This window comes from Tamandua tetradactyla, chromosome X (assembly GCF_023851605.1).
Source record: "Tamandua tetradactyla isolate mTamTet1 chromosome X, mTamTet1.pri, whole genome shotgun sequence".
NCBI classification, from domain to species: domain Eukaryota; kingdom Metazoa; phylum Chordata; class Mammalia; order Pilosa; family Myrmecophagidae; genus Tamandua; species Tamandua tetradactyla.
The window spans coordinates 98,700,929-98,721,218 of record NC_135353.1 but is presented as its reverse complement, the minus strand read 5'-3'; the positions used below and the strand labels follow the sequence as shown (position 1 = coordinate 98,721,218).

General features: G+C 36.5%; 1 protein-coding gene across 2 annotated transcripts in view; it reads right to left on the bottom strand.

Moving 5' to 3' along the window:
• Positions 1-20,290, bottom strand: part of HDAC8 (histone deacetylase 8) — a 517,539-nt gene that overhangs the window by 268,584 nt on the left and 228,665 nt on the right. The window lies entirely within an intron of this gene.

The window sequence follows — 20,290 nt, the reverse complement described above, 5'->3', positions numbered from 1 at the left end:
ACCTGAGTTGGGCTTCACCCCTCCCCTGGGGAAGGCACAGGCTCCAGACAAGCCCTCAAAGGAGCTTGTTTCTGCCTATGCCTGGGGCAGTTGCAGCCTGAGAAATCCTGCTGCTGTATCCAGAGGCAGTCAAGCCTTTGTAGAAACACAGCCACAAAAACCTCTGTTTGTTTTCTTTTTTTCTTTTTCCCTCAGCCCAATGAGCGACCCCTGCTTTGACCAGGTTCACCTAGGTTGGGGGCCTATTTTTAGTAGTCAGAATTTGTTAATTAATGCCACAATTGGCATTTGGTTGGGCTCAGCCCTGCTTCTGGTAAAATCTCTTTCTTTTCCCCTTTGGGAAGCAACCTGTGAGGGAGGGGCGCCAGCCGCCGCAGCTTGGGGATCTCACAGTTCTGGGGAGGCCTGCAGCTCATCCAACTGGTCCAGACTGGGGTATGCTGTGTGTACGGTCACTGATGTGGCCCCAGGAGCTGTTCTGTACTGTTTCTGGTTATTCAGTAGTTGTTCTGGAGGATGAACTAAAATGTGCACATGGCTAAGCTGCCATCTTGTCCCAAACTTTCGAAAGTTCTAAATTTTGATGAAGTCTGATTTATCTACTTTTTATTTGGTGGTTTACCTCCTTTTTATTTGGTTGAATGAATAGACATTGCTATAAATTCCTGGTTTCATACCTAGGAATCCACTGTCTAACCCAAGATCATGGAGCTAAATGCCCAAGAGATTATAGTTTCAGCACTTATATTTTAAATAATATTCTTCATGTATTTAAAATATATATAGAAAGCTGCAATAAAGGAAAAGAAGTACAGAAAAGATATGTCATACCTGAAACAAATGACAAATTGCATTAAGTCCTACCTTATCAGTAATTACATTCATTGAACATAGATGGATTAAACTTCACAATCAAAAGTTTGATCCGACAATATATTTTTTATAAGAGACTAAGTTAGACCCAAGATACAAATAATTTGAAAGCAAAAGGATGGAAATAATATTCTGTTCAGATAGTAACAAAAAGAAAGCTAGGGTAGCTATACTAATATTAGAAAAAATAGACTTTAAGTCAAAACTGTTACAAGAGACAAAGAAGGACCCTGTATATTAATAAAAGGGTCAATATGCCAAGAAGAAATAACAATCATAAACACTTGTACAGCTAACCACAGTACCCGAAAATATATGAGGCAATTGTCAAAACTGAAGGGAGAAATAGATACCTCCACCATAATAGTTGGAGGCCTTAATACATCACTTTCATCAGTGGATAGAATATCTACACAGATGGAAATGGAGAACTTGAATAATACTATAAATGAACTAGATCTAACAGACAGATAAAGAACACTACACCAACAACAGAAGAATACCCAGTCTTCTCAAAAGCACATAGATCATTCTCCAGACAGGCTTCATATTAGGTCACAACACAAGTTTCAATAAATTTAAGAAGACTGAAATTATATAAAGCAACTTATCTGACCACAATGGAATGAAACTAGAAAGGAATAACAGAGCGATAAGCATAAAATCAAATAATATATGGAAGTTAAACAACATACTCCTAAACCATCAATGAGTCAAAGAATAAATCACAAGGAAAAACCAAGAAATTTATTAAAATAAATGAAAATGAGAATACAACATATAAAAATTTATGGGACATGGTGAAGGTGGTGCACAGAGGAAAGTTTATAGCCTTAAATGTTTACATTAAAAAAGAAGAAAAAGCTCAAATCAGCTCACTGCACACTAGGAGGAAGTAGAAAATGAACAGCAAACTAAACGAAGGTAATAAAAAAAATTAGAGCAGAAATAAATGAAATAGAGAATATAAAACAATAAGAAAATTAACAAACCCAAAGTTGGTTCTTTGAAAAGATCAATAAAATTGACAAATCTTTCACTAGACTGATCAACAAAAAAAGAGGACACTAATAATTAAAATCACAAATGAAAAGGGGCACATAACTATGACCTCAAGGTAAAAATCATAAGAGGATATGATGAACAACTGTATGCCAACAAATTAGACAACCTAGATGAAATGGACAAATGCCTAGAAATAATTAAACTACCTACACTGACTCAAGGAGAAACAGATCTCAACAGACCAATAACAAATAAAGAGATTGAATCAGTAATAAAAAATTTCCCAACAAAGGAAAGTCCAGGAACACACAGCTTAACTGGTGAATTTTACCAAACGTTCAAAGATGAATTAACACCAATACTACTCAAACTCTTCTAAACATCTGAAGAGGAAGGGATACTTCCCAACTCATTCTAGAGGTTGTCTTCACCTTAATATGAAAGCCAGATGAAGATATCACAACAAAGGAAAATTATAGACCAATATCCATCATGAATACAGATGCAAAAATCCTCAGCAAAATATTAGCAAACTGAATCCAACAGCATATTAAAAGAACAATATACAATGATCAAGTGGGATTTATTCCACGTATGAAAAGGTGGTTCAACCTAAGAAATTCAATGAATGTACTAAACTACATTATTAGAAAGAAGAAAAAAACCACAGGAACATTTCAATTTACACAGTAAAGTCATGTGACAAAATTCAACACCTTCCTGATAAAAACACTCAGAAAGCTAGGAATAGAAGGAAACATCCTCAACATGAAAATATATATATGAAAAACCCACAGCTAACAACATATTCAATGGTGGAAGACAGAAAGCTTTCCCTCTCAGATCAGAACAAGGCTATGAAGCACACCATCACCACTGTTATTCAATATGGCACTAGACATTCTAGCTAGAGTGATTATGCAAGCAACAGAAATAAAAGGTATCCAAATAGGAAAGGAAGAAAACTCTCCCTGTTTGCGGATGACATGATTCTATGTACATAAAGTCCTGAAAACTTCACAAAAACCTAGAGCTAATAAATGAATTCAGCAGTCACAGGGTACAAAGTTGACATAAAAAAATCAGTATGTTACTATACACTAATAATGAACAATTAGAAGAAGAAACCAAGAAAAAAATTCATTTACAATAGAAACTAAAATAACCAAATACCTAGGAATAAATTTAACCAAGGATGTAAAGGACTTGTACATGGAAACCTACAAAAAATGCTGAAAGAAGTTCAAGAAGACCTAAATAAATGGAAGGATGCTCCATGTTAATTGATTAGAAGACTATACATTGTTAAGAGGTCAATTCTGCCCAAAGCAACATACAAATTCAATTCAAATCCAATAAAAATCCCAATAGCCTTCTTTGTAAAAATGGAAAAAATAAACATTAAATTCATATGGAAGGATGGTCTGCACTGAATAGCCAAAACCATCTTGAAAAAGAATAAAGTCAGAGGACACACTTCCTCATTTTAAAACTCATTTCAAAGCTATAATAATCAAAACAGCATGGTAATGTCACAAACCAGACTACAGACCTTCGGAATTGAACTGAAAGTTCAGAAATAAACCATCTCAGCTTTGGCCAACTGATTTTTTAAAATAAATATTTTTATTGAGAAATCTTCACACACTGTACAGTCCATACATGGTATAAAATCAGTGGCTCACAATATCATCACACAATTGATGTCTTAAATATTATAATTACAAGGAAATTGAACAAATGTTGCCTTAATTTCAGCTAACCCTTTCTTGTCATTTCTTATTTTATTTTTTTGAATCAACGAAAGTGGAAATTTATTTTTATCTTTGCTAATCCTCCATATTATCTTTTTAAAAAAATATTTTTATTGAGATACCGTCACACATGTACAATCCATCCAAGTATACAATCAGTGGCACCGATGTTATCACATAGTTATGTATTCATCACCATAACCAATTTTAGAACATTTGCATCACTCCAGAAAAAGAAATAAAAAGAAAAAAGAAAAACTCATACATCCCATACCCTTTACCCCTCCCTCTAATTGACCACTAGCATTACAATCTACCCAATTTTTTACCCTTTATCCCCCTATTATGTATTTAGTTTTTTATCCTTATTTTTTGTTTGCTCATCTGTCAATACCCTGGATAAAAGGAGAATCTGACACAAGGTTTTCATAATCACACAGTCACATTGTAAAAGTTTTATAGTTATACAATCAGGGCTACTGGAATGCAGCTCAACTTCAAGAATCAGGGCTACTAGAACACAGATCAATAGTTTCAGGTACTTCCCTCTAGCCACTTCAATACACCATAAATCAAAAAGGGAAATCTACATAGTGCATAAGAATAAGCTCCAGGATAACCTCTTGACTCTGTGTGAAATCTCTCAGCCACTGAAACTTTGTTTTGTTTAATTTCTCTCTTCCCCCTGTTTGTCAAAAAGGCTTTCTCAATCCCATGATTCCAGGTCCTGGCAAATCTTGGCAAGTTTTGTACCACCTAGTGGGGAGGGCAGTGAGTTTACCTGCCAAGTTGGCTTAGAGAGAGAGGCCACATGTGAGCTACAAAAGACTTACTTTGGGGGCGACTTAGGCATAATTATAAGTAGGATTAGCTTCTCCTTTGCAGGAATAAGTTTCATAGGGGAAAATCTCAAGATCAAGGGCTCAGCATAATATTGAATTGGTTGTCTGCACGGCTTGAGAGAATATCAGTAATTTCCTAGATGGGGAAGTTGAATATTTCATCCTAGCCCCTCAGTCCTCCAAGGGGACTTTGCAAATGCTTTCTGTATTCTCGGCCCAAATTACTCTGGGATATATTAGGGCATCATACTAACCTGTACAATGGCCAACTGATTTTTTTGTTTGTTTTAACTTTTTTATTGTATAGTATAACATATATACAAAGCAAAGAAATAAAAATGCAATAGTTTTCAAAGCACTCTTCAATAAGTGGTTACAGGACAGATCCCAGAGTTTGTCATGGGCTACCATATGATCCTCTCTGATTTTTCCTTCTAGCTGCTCCAGAATATAGGAGGCTAGAAGGCTTAAATATTTTTTTATCATCACAATCGACCTTTTTTTGTGAAAAATAACATATATACAAAAAATCTATAAATTTCAAAGCACAGCACCACAATTAGTTGTAGAACATATTTCAGACTTTGACGTGGTTTACAATGTCACAATTATAGGTTTTTACTTCTAGCTGCTCTAAAATACTGGAGACTAAAAGGGATATCAATTTAATGATTCAGCCTTCATATTTATTTGTTAAATCCTATCTTCTCTGTATAACTCCACCATCACCTTTGATCTTTCCATCCCTCTCTTTAGGGGTGTTTGGGGTATGGCAATTCTAAATTTTTCATATTGGAAGGGTCTGTCACTAATATGGGGTAGGGAGATGGCACTATCTGATATTCTGGAGAGGCTGGGCTAGGTTTCAGGATTTATCTGGACCAGGGACCCATGTGGAGGTTGTAGGTTTCTGGAAAGTTACTCTAGTACATGAATCCCTTGTGGAATCTTATGTATTGCCCTAGGTGTTCTTTAGGATTGGCTGGAATGGTCCTGGTTGGGGTTTGGCAGGTTATGATAGGTAGCAAAGTCTAACTGAAGCTTGCATAAGAGCAACCTCCAGAGTAGCCTCTCAACTTTATTTGAACTCTCTCTGCTACTGATACTTTATTAGGCCAACTGATTTTTGACGAAGGTTCTAAGTCCATTCAGTGGAGAAAGAATAGTGGGGAAAGAATAGTCTCATCAGCAAATAGTGCTGGGAGAATGAAGGTAGACCCTTAACTCATACCATATGCAAAAATGATCTGAAAATGGATCAAAGACCTAAAGTGGATCATGTTACTAAAACTATAAAACTCCTAGTAGAAAACATAGGGAAACATCTTCAGGATCTTATTTTAGGTGATGATTTCTTAGTTTTCACCCAAAGCATAAAGAACAAAAGAAATAAATAGATAAATGGGACTTCATCAAAATTTGAAACTTTGTGTATGTATCAAAGGACTTTACCAAGAAAGTAAAAAGCCAGCTTACAGAGTTGGAGAAAATGTTTAGAAACCATACATCTGATAATGGTCTGATATCCAAAATACATAACAGCAAGGACACATGGCTTAATTTAAAAATGGGGAAAAGACTTGAATAGACATTTTTCAAAAATATATATACAAATAGCCAATAAGCACATGAAAAGATGCTCAGCATCATTAGCCACTAGGAAAATGCAAATCAAAACCACATGAGATAGCATCTCACATCCACTAGAATGGCTACTATTATAAAAACAAAACAGGAAGTGTGTCAGAGGATGTGGATAAATAGGATCACTCATACATTATTGTTGGGAATGTAAATTGATGCAGCCAATGGGAAAAATAGTTTGGACATTGCTCAGAAAGTTAAGTAAAAATTACCATATGGACAGGCAATCCCACTTCTAGGTATATACCCAAAGGAATTGAAATTAGGAACTTGAACAGACATTTGCATGCTGATAGTCATAGCTGCATTATTCATAATTGCCAAAAGGTGGAAGCAACAGAAGTGTCCATCAATAGATGAATGGATAAACAATATGTGGTATATACATACAATGGAATATTATTCAGTCATAAAAAGGAATGAAGTTCTGATGCATGCTAAAACATAGATGAACCCTGAGGACATCATGTTGAGTGAAATAAGCCAGAAAAAAAGGACAAATACTCTCTGATCTCACTGATATGAAATAAGCAGTCAATGCATATTCATATATTCAGAAGCTAACATGTTACCAGGAGCAGAGTAAGAAAGGGGGATGGAGAGTTAATGTTTAAGTGGTATGGAGTTTATTTGAGGTGATGGAAACATTTTGGCAATGGATAATGGGGATGGAGGCACAACACCGGGTATGTAATTAACATCACTGAACTGCATATTTGAGAAGGGATAAAAACAGAAATTTTAGGTTGTACATAATTTAATGCACACACATACACAAAATCCATAGACCTACACAACACAATAAGTGAAACCTAATGTAAACAGTAGGCTGAAGTTAATAACATAATTATAACAATTTCATGAATTGTAACAAAGATACCACACTAATGCAAAATGTTAATAGGGACAACTGTTCAGTTGAAGTTATATGGAACCTTGCACTTTCTGCATGATGTTTCTGTAAACTTACAATTGCTCTAATAAAAAAAATCAATTGACTATAAATGTGAGGATTTATTTCTGGACCCTCAATTCTAATCCATTGAGCTACATATCTATACTTCAGTACCACACTATTTTGATAACTGTAGCTTTGTCGTAAGTTTTAAAATTGAAAAGTGTGAGTCCTCCAGATTTGTTCTTTTTTCTTTCAATATTAATTTACTTATTTGTGGCCCCTTGCACTTCCATGTGAATTTGATTATCGGTTTTTCCATTTCTGCAAAGAAGACAGCTGGGATTTACAGCTTCCTTTTGACTAGATGGAACTCATCATCTTACCTCCTCTCTTCTCAATCTCTGCTAATGATACTCCCATCCTTACAGTAATCCAAATTCAAAACTTTCTTCCATTTTCCTGCTCCCCTTTTATTACCAATCTTTCTCTCCCAATTTCTCACCCATCCTGTCCTCTCCACTCCTACCACATTACTCTAACCTAATTTCCCAGTTTCAACTTCCTTCCCTTTTCAACCTATGAAATACACTACCATCAGATGAATTTTCCTTAACAGTTTGATCAAGTCACTCACTTACTTAAAATCCTTCAATGTTCCTCCATTGTCCTTAGATAAAATAAAATTCTTATCCTATAATTCAAAGTCCTATATGATCTAACTCTGTCTACTTTTTCTCACTTTATTTTCCAATAACCCCTTAACCCACATTATTCTTTAGAAAAACAGAACTCTTCATTGTTCATATCACTCACCTCACATTTTCATACAAGTATGGTTTTTTGTGTGTGTCATGCAGTTCTTTGTGCCTGAATATCACTTTCTATATCATATCCATTCTTTAAAGGTTAGCTCAAATTCCACCTCCTCTATGAATAATAATAACAATAAGAACAATACCACTTTATTCAAAACAAAGCTATTTGAACCACTTCATATGTATTTAACTGTTGTGATGATCTATAAGATTGATATTATTACTAGTTCTATTTTACAGATGGGGAAACCACTGCACAGAGAAGTTAAGGTATTTGTACAAGATCACATAGCTATTAAGAGTGTATTAGGGAAAAAAAGAGTGTGTTAGTTTGTCAGGCTGCTATAACAAACATCACAGAATGTATTAGCTTAAACAACAGGGATTTATTGGCTCACCATTTTGAGGCTAGAAGAAGTCCAAAATCAAGGTGTCAGCAAGGCAATTCTTTTACCCCAAAGTCTGTGACATTCTGTTGCTGGCTGCCAGTGATGCTTGTAGTGCCTTGGCTTGTATCCTTGCATCATGTCATATGGCAATGCCCTCCCCTTTCTCTTCCAGGTTCTTTTGATTCTGGCTCCCCCTGTGATTTTCTCTATGTATGAATTTCTTCTGTTTATAAATGAATGAGTATGAAGGCCCTCATTCAGTTGGGCCATACCTTAAGTAAAATAACATCTTTAGGTGTTCCTACTTACAATGGGTTCACTGCCACAGGGGTGTGGATTTAGGAACATGTTTAAATTGAGGTCCATAATTCAATCTACCACAAAGAAGCAGCACGGATTTTCAAACCCAGGCAGCCTGGCACTACAGCCCACATTCTTAACTACCATATAATACCTACTTCCATGATTTACTGAGGTAGTATGTAACAAGGTGCTATGCCAGGCATTTCATACACACTATTTCAAATAGCAGCAGCAACCACAACATTATTGCTTTTTGAATGTTAATCTTCCCAAGAAGGCTCTGATCACATTATTTTCTCATTCCAAAACCTTCAGTGGCACCCCAAATGCTTCAGAATATAGTACAAATTTTCATAGCTAAGAATTCAAGCTTATCATGATGTGGTTCCAACCCACTTTTCCAATCTTCTTTATGACTTATCCCTCTCATGTACTTGACAGTCCAGCAAAGCAAACCACTGCTGTTGTTGGTATACAGCTCATCCTTTCCTGACTTTGAGATTGTTGTTTCCTCTGCATAGACCATCCTTTGCTGTATATTCAAACTTGACCCAGATTTTAAACACACATACACATCTACATTCTTTTAGAGCTATAATAATCAGCTACTGTTTAGGACCCACCTTAAACATTAACTCGTCAATTAACATTGTTGCTGAGGAATTTTTTCCCTTCTTTAAATATTCAGAGCATTTTATCTCTTATGGGTCTTATAACTTTCTATTTTTACCTTTTATTTATTTAAATATGTGTTGATATGAAAATGTAGATATATAAATTTTAAATTCCCATTAATTTCCTTGAGGGGTAGAATCAATACTCTCTATACAGCAGACATTCAATAATTGGTCATTAAATTAATATATATGAATTAAATATCACTTCAGATGGCTTTTGGGAGAGTTTCCCTAAACACTATAATGGTAGTGTTTGCTATACTTCAAATCATTAATTTTTGGTTTTGCAAAATTATAAAATCTCTTTACCGGGGCATGGGAGGGAAGGGAGAGGGGCATCTCATTACACTACATTAGTAACTTCTTTATAAATATAAAAGTACTCACTTGAAATGAGAAACCTGACTCCTCACTACCCAGCAGTCAGATTTTCAGACAAAGTTATGTAAATGAGGAAGACAGGCTGTGCCAGCTGTCTCTATAGAGTGAGCTGGGGCTGGGGGTTGGTATCAGAGGAAGATAAAAGCCAGAGGTGATGACATTAACAATGTTTTTAGATAAAATGAAAATCCCAAGAACAAAAACTTATAGTTATTCTCCTTTTTAAAAAAATTTTTATTTATTTATTTGGCATGGGCAGGTTCCAGGAATCGAACCCAGGACTCTGGTGTGGCAGGCGAGAATTCTGCCACTGAGCCACCATTGCACGGCAATATAGTTATTCTCTTTTATTTTATCCCATCAGCATAGATCACAGCTTCTATTTTGTACCTTTGAGGTAATATAACCAAGAAATCAGGATTTAAGGGATGATTTTGATTACTGAATTATTTTATATATATTTCTTTTTGCTTTCTGGTGTATTGGAGTAGACAGAGGGAAATACCTAAAATTTCTAAATTGTAATCCAGCTGCCTTGATTTCTGATAATGATTGTATAGCCCTTATCTTCTGCCCCTATGATTGTAAAAACCTTGTAACTAACCTTCATCTGTACCCAGTTATCCAGTTTTTCAACTTTAGAGTCTTGTAATCACTAAAGACAGCCCCTAATGTTTATTCATGAAGGGTCTTGGGTCCATTCAGAACTAACCCACCCCAAGTCCTAAGTTATCTTGATGACCGAGATTGACTCTAAATGAAGTGGGCCTGCCAGACATGTACATAGCTTAGCTTTAACCTACAAGTCACCTATACCTCATTCAGCCATTTTCTTACATACATTCTAAGCATGTAATCAATCTGCGCATGCTCAATAATCAGATCGCCTCTAACTACATCACCTGGGGCCACTGTGCTCATTATCCTAAACCCTGCCAATCTTTTCTCTAATAAAACTATCCAAATTACTGCAGTTTGGAGAGACAGATTTTGGGCCGCTAGGCTATCTGCCTTCCTACTATGCACCTAGTAATAAACTCTCTCTTTGCAACCTCAGTGTCTCAGGAATTGGTTATTGAGCACGAGGGGCAAAAGAATCCATGGCCTTTATATGGTAGTAGTCATTCAGTGGTATCACTTTACCTCTAGTAACAAACGGCTGAATATCAGGGCAATGAGATGCCAGAAGAAATGGTATAATTATCTCTAACCACTGACTTGTTTCTCTAGGCAGACCTCTGATAGGTTCATTCCCTGGCATGCTATCAGTAGGTTTTGTCTCCTGGCTTTCTAGCTATCATCTCTATTTTTTCCAACAAGCTCTCTCAGCACCCTCAAGAGAGTCTCTAAATAGTGATTAAAGAAATGAGAAATTCAAAATGGAAAAATCAAGAAGGGTAGGATGCACAGAAAGAGAAATAAAGTTATTGCTAGAACAATGTCCCTTTCTAAGATATACATTTTAAACTTACTGCATTTGATCGGATTCGGGGTGGGGGTGTTGTGTTAAAAGCCCCAAAGTATCAGTAATTAATCCCAAATGGAAGCCATTCAACTTTTCACAGGTATGTTTTTCTAAATTCCTTCAACTCTATCTCAACTCGGCTACTGCTGACTCATTCTGCAAAAACTCAACCTGCCTGTGTATGCAGCATACGGTAAATGCCTCCATGACTGTTGATATCTATTACTAATGGTTCAGGGACACAAAGGATTGAGGGGGTGACTACCTGCTGTGAGCATGATGCCTTCTTTTGTTGGGGGCCAAGAGTGTCTTTTGGACATATCCGGAAGACATTCAATTTCCTATAAGTTTCTTTTTCTGCTTTTAGTATCAGACAAGCCGTACTGGCTTTATGAACATCTATAAACAAAAACCAAAGCAAAACAAAAAGTCCAAACCCGTAAAATAAAGCCCAAATCTTAAACTCCCAAACAAACAAACAAAAACCCACATCCTTTTTGTTGTTTCAATGATTAAGCTGTAGTTTCCTTATACTTTAAAGGGCCGTTTTTCTCTCATTACTGAGTCTATTATATAGAAACATAGATTCTAATTGGCATCTCCTATCACACCTTGTAGTAATTCTATTCATCAATTATATGTCACCTTGGCAACAAAAAGGGCTGTGCACTATTTTTAGCCTATGATCAGTTATCCTTTCCTATATCCTTTTGAAGTAAATCATTCTCATTCACATAGGAGAAAATGAGTCATCCAAAATTAAAGGAATTTACCAGTGGCCTGGAGTGAACTGTCAGAGCTAGAATTAGAACACTAATTCTAATTCGAACCCAATGCTCTCTCTACTAAACCCCAATGTTCTTTGGCTCTCCTCAATCTGAAAGGTGAAAGGCCGCAGCAAGCAGAGTGTGTGTTATACGGGCAGGAGGTGGAGTGGGCAGGGAGGCAGGCTGGCTTTGTGAGCTAAGTTTAAAAAAATGGAAGACATAGAATATGAATCCCAAGATTAGTTATACTAATCACCCTTTATTTGATTTGGGATGGGTCATTTCACTGTTCTGTATGAGGAACACTCATATAGCACAGATTTCATTCTGTTTTGTGTCACATTATTTGGGCATGTCTCATTCATTCTTCTTTGCAGCCTCCACAGCACCAAGTTAAGGGAGAACATGACTTGGAGTCAGTCTCAAATCTAGTATTTGCTTGGGAACTTAGACAAATAGCTTCACTTCTCTAAACCCCAATTTTCTTCTTTGTAAAACAAGAGTGATATTCTCTCCCTCATAGGGTTATTGTGAGGATTAAATGATATAGCATTTGTCAATGTTTTTTCCCAGCACCAGGCATACAGTATGCATGCAATAATGCTGAAGGAATAAATGAATGGCCTTAAATCAGGCCCTGTGGGTATTATGTTAATTCTTTCATTCCACTAGGATACTACTGAGTTCAGCACAGTACACCATAGCAATGACTTCCTGAAATGTACTCTAATGGTCCCTAAAGTCAGAGAGAAATTTCACAGTGTCACTGCCTGGATATACCTGTTTTGGGAATACAGTAATTCATTTTCTGGTTCTGCCAATCTATTGCCTTTCACCAAACACAAAATTCACTTTAAGAAAGGGCAAAACCAAAAGTCGCCTTTCTATTAGATAGAGGTTGGAAGTATATATTATTAAAATTGAAACTGACTTCTCTGATTTCTTAGGCAAAAAATCAGATTGGAAGCCAAACAGCTAGTTAGCCTTTGCAGACCCTGGATAGTGATGGCCTTGGGGAAAGGGAAATAGTTGGACTCATTCCAAAATGTAGTTACATTTGTGTGTATATTTACTGCTTGTGCTTATGCTCTCAGCACTTAATTTTTACTCTCTAAGCTTTGAAGACTTCACAACTTACCTAGAATACAATTTAATACATATAGGTAGAAATATAGGCCTATATCTCTGTTCTTATTTCCTTATCATATTTGCTATGCTCCCTATATAACTGATATCTCTTTTTCAATTCAATTGCTCTGCTTTTAGAACTTAGGTGGAAATAATGATTTGTTAACAATAAACATGCCCCTAGCCCTTCCTTCACCCCTTTTTTTTACCCAGGCGGGCCTCTCTAAGTTTCAAAGCTGAAATCCTGACATATAGTTAGCACCTGGTGCAGCTCATCAAAACATAATATCCTTTTCCAAATGATTGGAAATCTCTGCAATGCCGTCACACAATGAGGTGTGCAAGAAAAGAGTTTGGGGATTGATTTTCATCATTGACTTGATAGTGCATGGTTTTTGTGTGACTTAAAAAGAAATGCATTTTTATTACTTTTAAGTCCTGCACATACAGTAACTCCAACTCATCATATTTAACAGTTATTTTTCTAGGGCAGGATGAATTTTAAACATGCCTATGTGAGCATGTCTGGTGGATCATTTAGGATCAGTGCCCTGTTGCTTGATGAAATCCAGATCACTTTAATGAAATCCAGATGGGAAAACTGGGTCTCTGGCAATGGTTGCCAGATCTTCTCCATATGAAATCTCTCTAGTCTGTATGCAAATTCAAAACTCCATATCCTGGGAATCCCAAACCAATCAAGTGGTGCTCCTCTTCTTAGTTACTGGACTAAACAAAGGGAAGCGATTCATTCTTCCCTGAGGAAATAAGCATTTCTTATATACATCTATCTTGGCACAAAAAGGGCTGGCTAAGCAAATTAATAGTGTAAACAGGATTGCACTAGGGAATGTTTGTCCTACTTAAGAGAATAAACTTTTTATGCACTTTGTGCACATCCACTTACATACAAGTAATAGATATGCTAATTACAAATGATTCCTTCCCTGAGGTGCCTTGCTATGCTGTTAGTCTAGTTTGAATTACTGTAATCCAGTGCTTAAAAGTAATACAAATTCACTTTAAAATATTCCATGTTTCAGACTGGCTTTCCTCTAACTAGGCTGAGTTAGTGAGGTCTGCCTATATTTAAATTGGACAGATACTTTTCTACTTCACCCTTAACATATTTAAAATGGTTCCCACCCCATCCTTCCTCCTCAGGATTCTCCAGGAAGGAGCTGATACATACAAACCACTTCACTTCCTGCTCACTACTCAACTACACTTTCATTGTCTCTAAGTGAACACAGTGCCTTTAGCCCCCTGGCACACACATATACCCTTTCACTTGTTAACTTGTTAGGTGGTTATTTGATACAGCTTTTTAAGACTTTCTTTTCTTTAGTCCTCTTTAAGTACCAATGGGTATGGCTCCTTTCTGATATCACAATGGGTAATAGTACACAGAGAAAAAAAATCCAGCCAAATTTAGCATCAGGCTTTTTCATCAGGTAGTGGACACATGATTTAATTTAATCTCGTTATAGCATATGTCAATAGAACACAACAAGGCAGCTCATCAATCCTCACAGCTGTTAGGTATATAGCAATGTCAGGCACAGTCATTCAAAGCTGTAAGAAATTAAAGCAGAGCCTAAACAGTAGTTTTTCTAGGGAGACCTAAGGGACAGAGCTGCAACTTTGGGAAAGGAAGGATTGGGGAGGGGAGGGGGTGTTAAGCGGTACAAGGTAAAGAACGACTAAAAGGAGTAATATGAATTTTGATGTTAGAATGTTTTATCAAGTAGTAGATGTAGTCAAATTTGGAATTCTTTTCAGAAAATTCCTACATTAAAGGGAATAAATTGTCAAGACTTCCATTGAAGAGCAAGGTCTTCTGGATAGTTTCATAACAGGTTTGAGTGTCAGAACATATTAGATTGTTAACTGTTGGAGTCAGGTGTAAGAATCAGGGAATTTTCTTCACGGGGGAAGAAATTGTTCAGCACTAAGGAAAGAGCAGGAAAGATGGATATAAGAGTGGCAGAAGAAATCCAGAGAGTTCCAGAAGATTGTCCTACTTAACTTAAATGAAAAAAATATACTATATACCCTAAGTTAAGCCAGGGACTATAGTTAATAGAAGAATTATAAAAATGTGCTATCATCACTTGCAACAAATGTTCCATACCAGTGCAAAGTGTTAATAGTCAGTGGTATATGGGAATTCTATATTTCATGCATGATTATTCTGTAATCCCAAAACTCTTCTAACAAAGAAAAAGCAATTCTCCCCCTCTAAAAAAAGAAAGTGTTTGCCAAGAGTTAAATTTAGGCAATCTGGGCAAATTACCCTAAATTCTAAATTAAGTTCAAATTATTAACAAAAAAAGAAACCCTTATATTTACTGTCAATGAAGTGTTTTCATAAACTATAAAAAACACAATCTATGAAGACTTTGCTTGGGGTAGGTCTGGGGGACTATCATTGTGTCAGATATACTGGTGTAGGAGTTCAAGAACTGGTCAGCTAAGACCCTGATGGAGATGGGAAGGAAAAGAATATAAGATCTTTCACTCTAACCACCTCGATTATGGATTAGGTGAGGGAAAGACAGTTCTCCAATGAACCCAAAACAAGTACTATGAATAGGCAGGGAGAATTCATTGACTGAAGGTTCAGGACAACCCATATAGGTAAGCACTGTATTCCCCCTCCAAATTATCCTACATTCTTAGGCACTTTATACCTTTTGAATTTAATATTTTAAAAGATACATCAAACTATGAACAATAAATGGCCCACTTTCATCTCATTTCCACCTGTGGCTAACATTCATAGTAAAGATTAATTTGTGTCTGAGTCATCCATTTTCCAGATACAATAGGCAATTTTACATATGTCACACCACCTAGAGTCAGGATAGAAGCTTATCAAATAGAACAAAAACATATAATACAAATACTTGACTTATATTGGATGGGGTTTAAAGTATAAGGTTTTTAAAATGAATGAGCAGTTTCTGTTAACATTATAATTAGGCCAAAATGAGCTAGTGATGATCAAGGTAGTGTACCTGTGGCCAAGCTGAAGAAAGATAGAACAATTTTGTAAATAATTTTTGTCAGCTCTCAGATTATAATGAAAGTGGGGGAGAAGATGGAAGTTAAGGTTTTAAAATTATTTTTTTCTCAAATGTAACTTTCTAGAGAGTTTAAACCTTTTAAAAAATGAAGAATTTAAAAAATTCATATTGCTTATAGTATTTATATATAGATATGTGTGTAGCTATTGCTTTTGCCCTATCACAAAGCCAAAAGGAATAAACCATAATCGTCATGTTCTCTTTCACTGAGAATCTATTTGCTTCTAAAATTGAATGAAGAGTGTGGAGTCCCAACTAGATGATAAACCTAGATGGCATCATTATAATGAAAGCAAAACCTGTCATTATCAAAACATCTCTTCAAATACCAACATTAAAAATCAGTGAGTGGGCGGTACAATGATGGTTCAATGGCAGAATTCTTGCCTGCCATGCCGGCCCAGGTTCATTTCCTGAAGCCTGCCCATGCGCAAAAAAAAAAAAAAAAAAAAAAAAAAAAAATTCAGTGAGGGGAGAGATGAAACCAAGATATTAGAACAAGATGCTCCAGGGCTCTATCTCCCCAAAGAAGCTTTAAGCAACAAGCAAGAATTGGCACAATCATCTTTCTCAGAGCTTTAGAAAACAGTTAAAGAGTTGCAGTATCAGGGAAAGAACCAAATAAAGAAAAAGGCAACTTAAAAATGGTAGGACAATCTCATGATGGCCTTGACCCCTCCCCCAGTACCTCACTGGCTCAGAACAGAGCTGGTCCTGGCTCCCAGTAAGGTTCCTGGTTCTGGTTCTGGGGGGAGCAGGGAAACCCTTTGCATCCATGTATGTTTGTGCCAATTTACTGGTGGCAGCCTGAAAGAGTGAACCAGGGCACTTGTCACAGGCTTGTCACCCCAGAATTTGCCCTGCATGTAGAGTTGGCACATGGAGCAGCTAGGATACTGTAGGGGAATAGTCAAATTGCAACTGCCTGTGGCCAAGAATGACAGCTATGGACACAGAGTGTAGTGGCCAGGATGGTGAGGAAACAATGTTTCCTAGGGCAAAGGGGAACATTCAGATCCAGGGTAATAGAGGAATTCCTAGGGCTATACACACATGCCAAGGACAATATGTATGCTCAAAAAAGACTAGGGAGGACCCTACACTTTTGTCTTGGGCACTTCTCTAGACTCATTGTTAGGGCTGGATGCTTTGAAAGAGAGCACTCGCACACGCCAATCTGCAAAGACTGAGAGAGATGTTAAATTTTTTTGCAAGCTTCTGGCATTCAAGGTAATCTCTGTCAAAATATTGGCTGGATACAAGCTTAAGGAATAGATGACCTAGGTTCTAATTCCAGAGGAAACACATTAAAATATGAAAACATCCATGGTGCAACAAAAATTATAAAACATACAATGAATCAATGATAGCCCATGCAAAAGAGTAGGATAGAGCATTAGAAACCATCAATGATGAAGACCAGAACTTGGATATACTAGATATTTTTTTAATGGTCATCAAAATACTCAAAGAGCTAAAGGAACACATGGACAATTAACTAAAGGAAACCAGGAAATGACAGATGAACACAAAGAGAATATCAATAAAGAAATACAATTCATGAAAAGGAAACCAATATATGCTGAAGACCATGGTCACAGAAATAAAAAAAATTCCCCAGAGGAGTTCAACAGTAGATTGAAGCTGGCAAAATAGAGAATCAGTGAACTTGAAGGTAACTGAAATTATTCAGTGTGAAGAGCAAAGAGAAAAATAATGAAGAAAAGTGAATAGAGTCTAAGAGAACTGTGAGATACCACCAAGCACACCAATATACAAATTATGGGAGACTCAGGAAAAGGAGATAGAAAGCTGCAGAAAGAATATTTAAAAATATATATATAGGCTGAACACTCCCCAAATTTAGCAAAAGGCATGAATATCTATATCCAAGAAGTTCAAAGAACTCAACAGGATAATCCAAATATACCCACACTGAGACATATGATAAAGTATTGAATGCCAAAAATGATGGAAGAATTCTGTAAGATACAAGAAGGAAGCAATGTGTCATGAACAAAGGAGCCTCAAGATTAGGGGCAAATTTCTCATCATAAACCAGTAAGAAAACATAGGAGTGGGATGACTAACACAAAGTACTGAAAGCAAAAGCTGAAGGAGTTCATAACCATCAGAAAAGCCCTCAAGAAATGCTAAAGGAAGTTCTTCAGGATGAAAGGAAAGGACACTAGACAATAGATTAAAACTGCTTGACGAAATAAAGATCCCCAGTAAAGGTAATGGGGAGGTAGTATAAAAATTGATGGTTGGGATTCATAATGTATAAATATGTAATTTGTGACAATAACTACATAAAGGTGGGGGATGGAGAGGTATAGAAACATAATGTTTGTAAGCAACTGAAATTAAGTTGGCATCAAATCAAATGAGTTTTAATAGATTTAGGATGTTAAATTTAAGTCCTCCCTGGCCGCTGGGCACCCACGTTCACAAGCATGAGTGTAATATCCCCTACCTGTGCCCATACCTGCCCTGAAACAATCACAGTACTGAGTGCTCCATCCCATGCCCTGCTCCCTGCTGTACAACCAGCCCACAAACACAGCTTTAAACTACTGAAAGAAATCAACTCCCAAAGTAAATCAATCAAGATATCTACATGCGGTGAAGACAGCAGCAGATCACTAAGCATATCACAATGTAGACAGATATAGCCCTGCCTAATGACCAAATTAAAATACCTGAGGAGACACAGAGGCTGGAACAACTAATCAAAGATGTTCATACAACTCTACATGATAAAATAAGTGGGACAGCAAATGACATAAAGATCAGGAAGACAGCAGAAGAGCATAAAGAGGAATTTGAAGAATAAATAGAAAAACAGTGGAAACCACAGAGATTAGACTCTGTTGACCAAATTAAAAACATACTAGAGGCACACAACAGTTGATCTGAAGAGACAGAAGAAGGAATAAGTGATATAAAGGACAGGATAATTGACGTTGAAGACTCAAAACAGCAAATGGCAAAAAAGATGGAAAAAATTTGAACAGGAACTCAGGGAAATGATAGACAAATCAAAGCGCGCAAATATAAGAATCTTTGGTGTCCCAGAAGGAGAAGAGAGGAGTAAAGGGCTAGGAAGAGTAGTTGAGGATATAATGGGGAAAAACTTCCCCACCCTCCTAAAGGACATAAATATACCAGTCAAAGAAACCTAAAGAACTGCAAACAGAATAAATCCAAATAGGCCTTCCCCAAGGCACATACCGATTCTCTGTCAAATGTTGAAGAGAAGCAGAAAATCCTGAAAGTGGCAAGAGAAAAACAATCTACTACATACAAGGGAAACCAAATACAACTGAGTTCAGACTACTCAACTTAACACCCTGGAGGCAAGAAGGCAGTGGTATGGTATATTCAAGATCCTGAAAGAGAAAGACCTCCAGCCAGGAATTCTGTACCCATCCAAATTGTCATTTAAAATTGAGGGTGAGATTAAAGCTTTCACAGACAAAGAAGTCCTGAAAGAATTTATCAACAAGAGATCGACCCTACAAGAAAACCAAAAAAAGAGTTCTGCCAGCTGAAAAAAAAAGACAGGAGAGGGAGTTCTGGAGGAGGGCTAGGGTGATTTAAAGGATTCAAAGAGAAAGAGGGAAAAGAATATATAGATCTGACAAAACAAGTTAAAAAGATAAGATGGTGGAATCGAGAAATGCCTTTTCAGTAATCACTTTGAATGTTAACAGACTAAACTTACCGCTTAAAAGATACAAATTGGCAGAATGGATTAAGAAACATAATCTAGCTATGTGCTGCTCACAAGAGATTCATTTTAGACACAAGGATACAAATAGTTTGAAAGTGAAGGATAGAAAACTATCCTTCACACAAGTTGTAACCAAAAGAAAGGAGTAGCTATACTAATACCAGACAAAATAGACATCATAAGAGACAAAGAAGGACATGATATTCTAATTAAAGGGACAATTCATCAAGAAGGTATAACAATCATAAGTGCTTATGTTCCCAATCAATGAGCTCCAAAGTACATGAGACAGACATTGGCAAAACTGAAGGGAGCAATAGATGTTCAACAATAATAGGAGAAGGCTTCAGTTTACCACTCTCCACTATAGATAGAACAACCAGACAGAAGATCAACAAGGAAATAGAGAAGTTAAATAACTTGATAAATGAATTAGACCTAACAGACATATATAGGTCATTGCACCCCAAAGCACAAGGATATACATTCTTCTCTAGTGCCCATGGAACATTTTCCAGGATAGA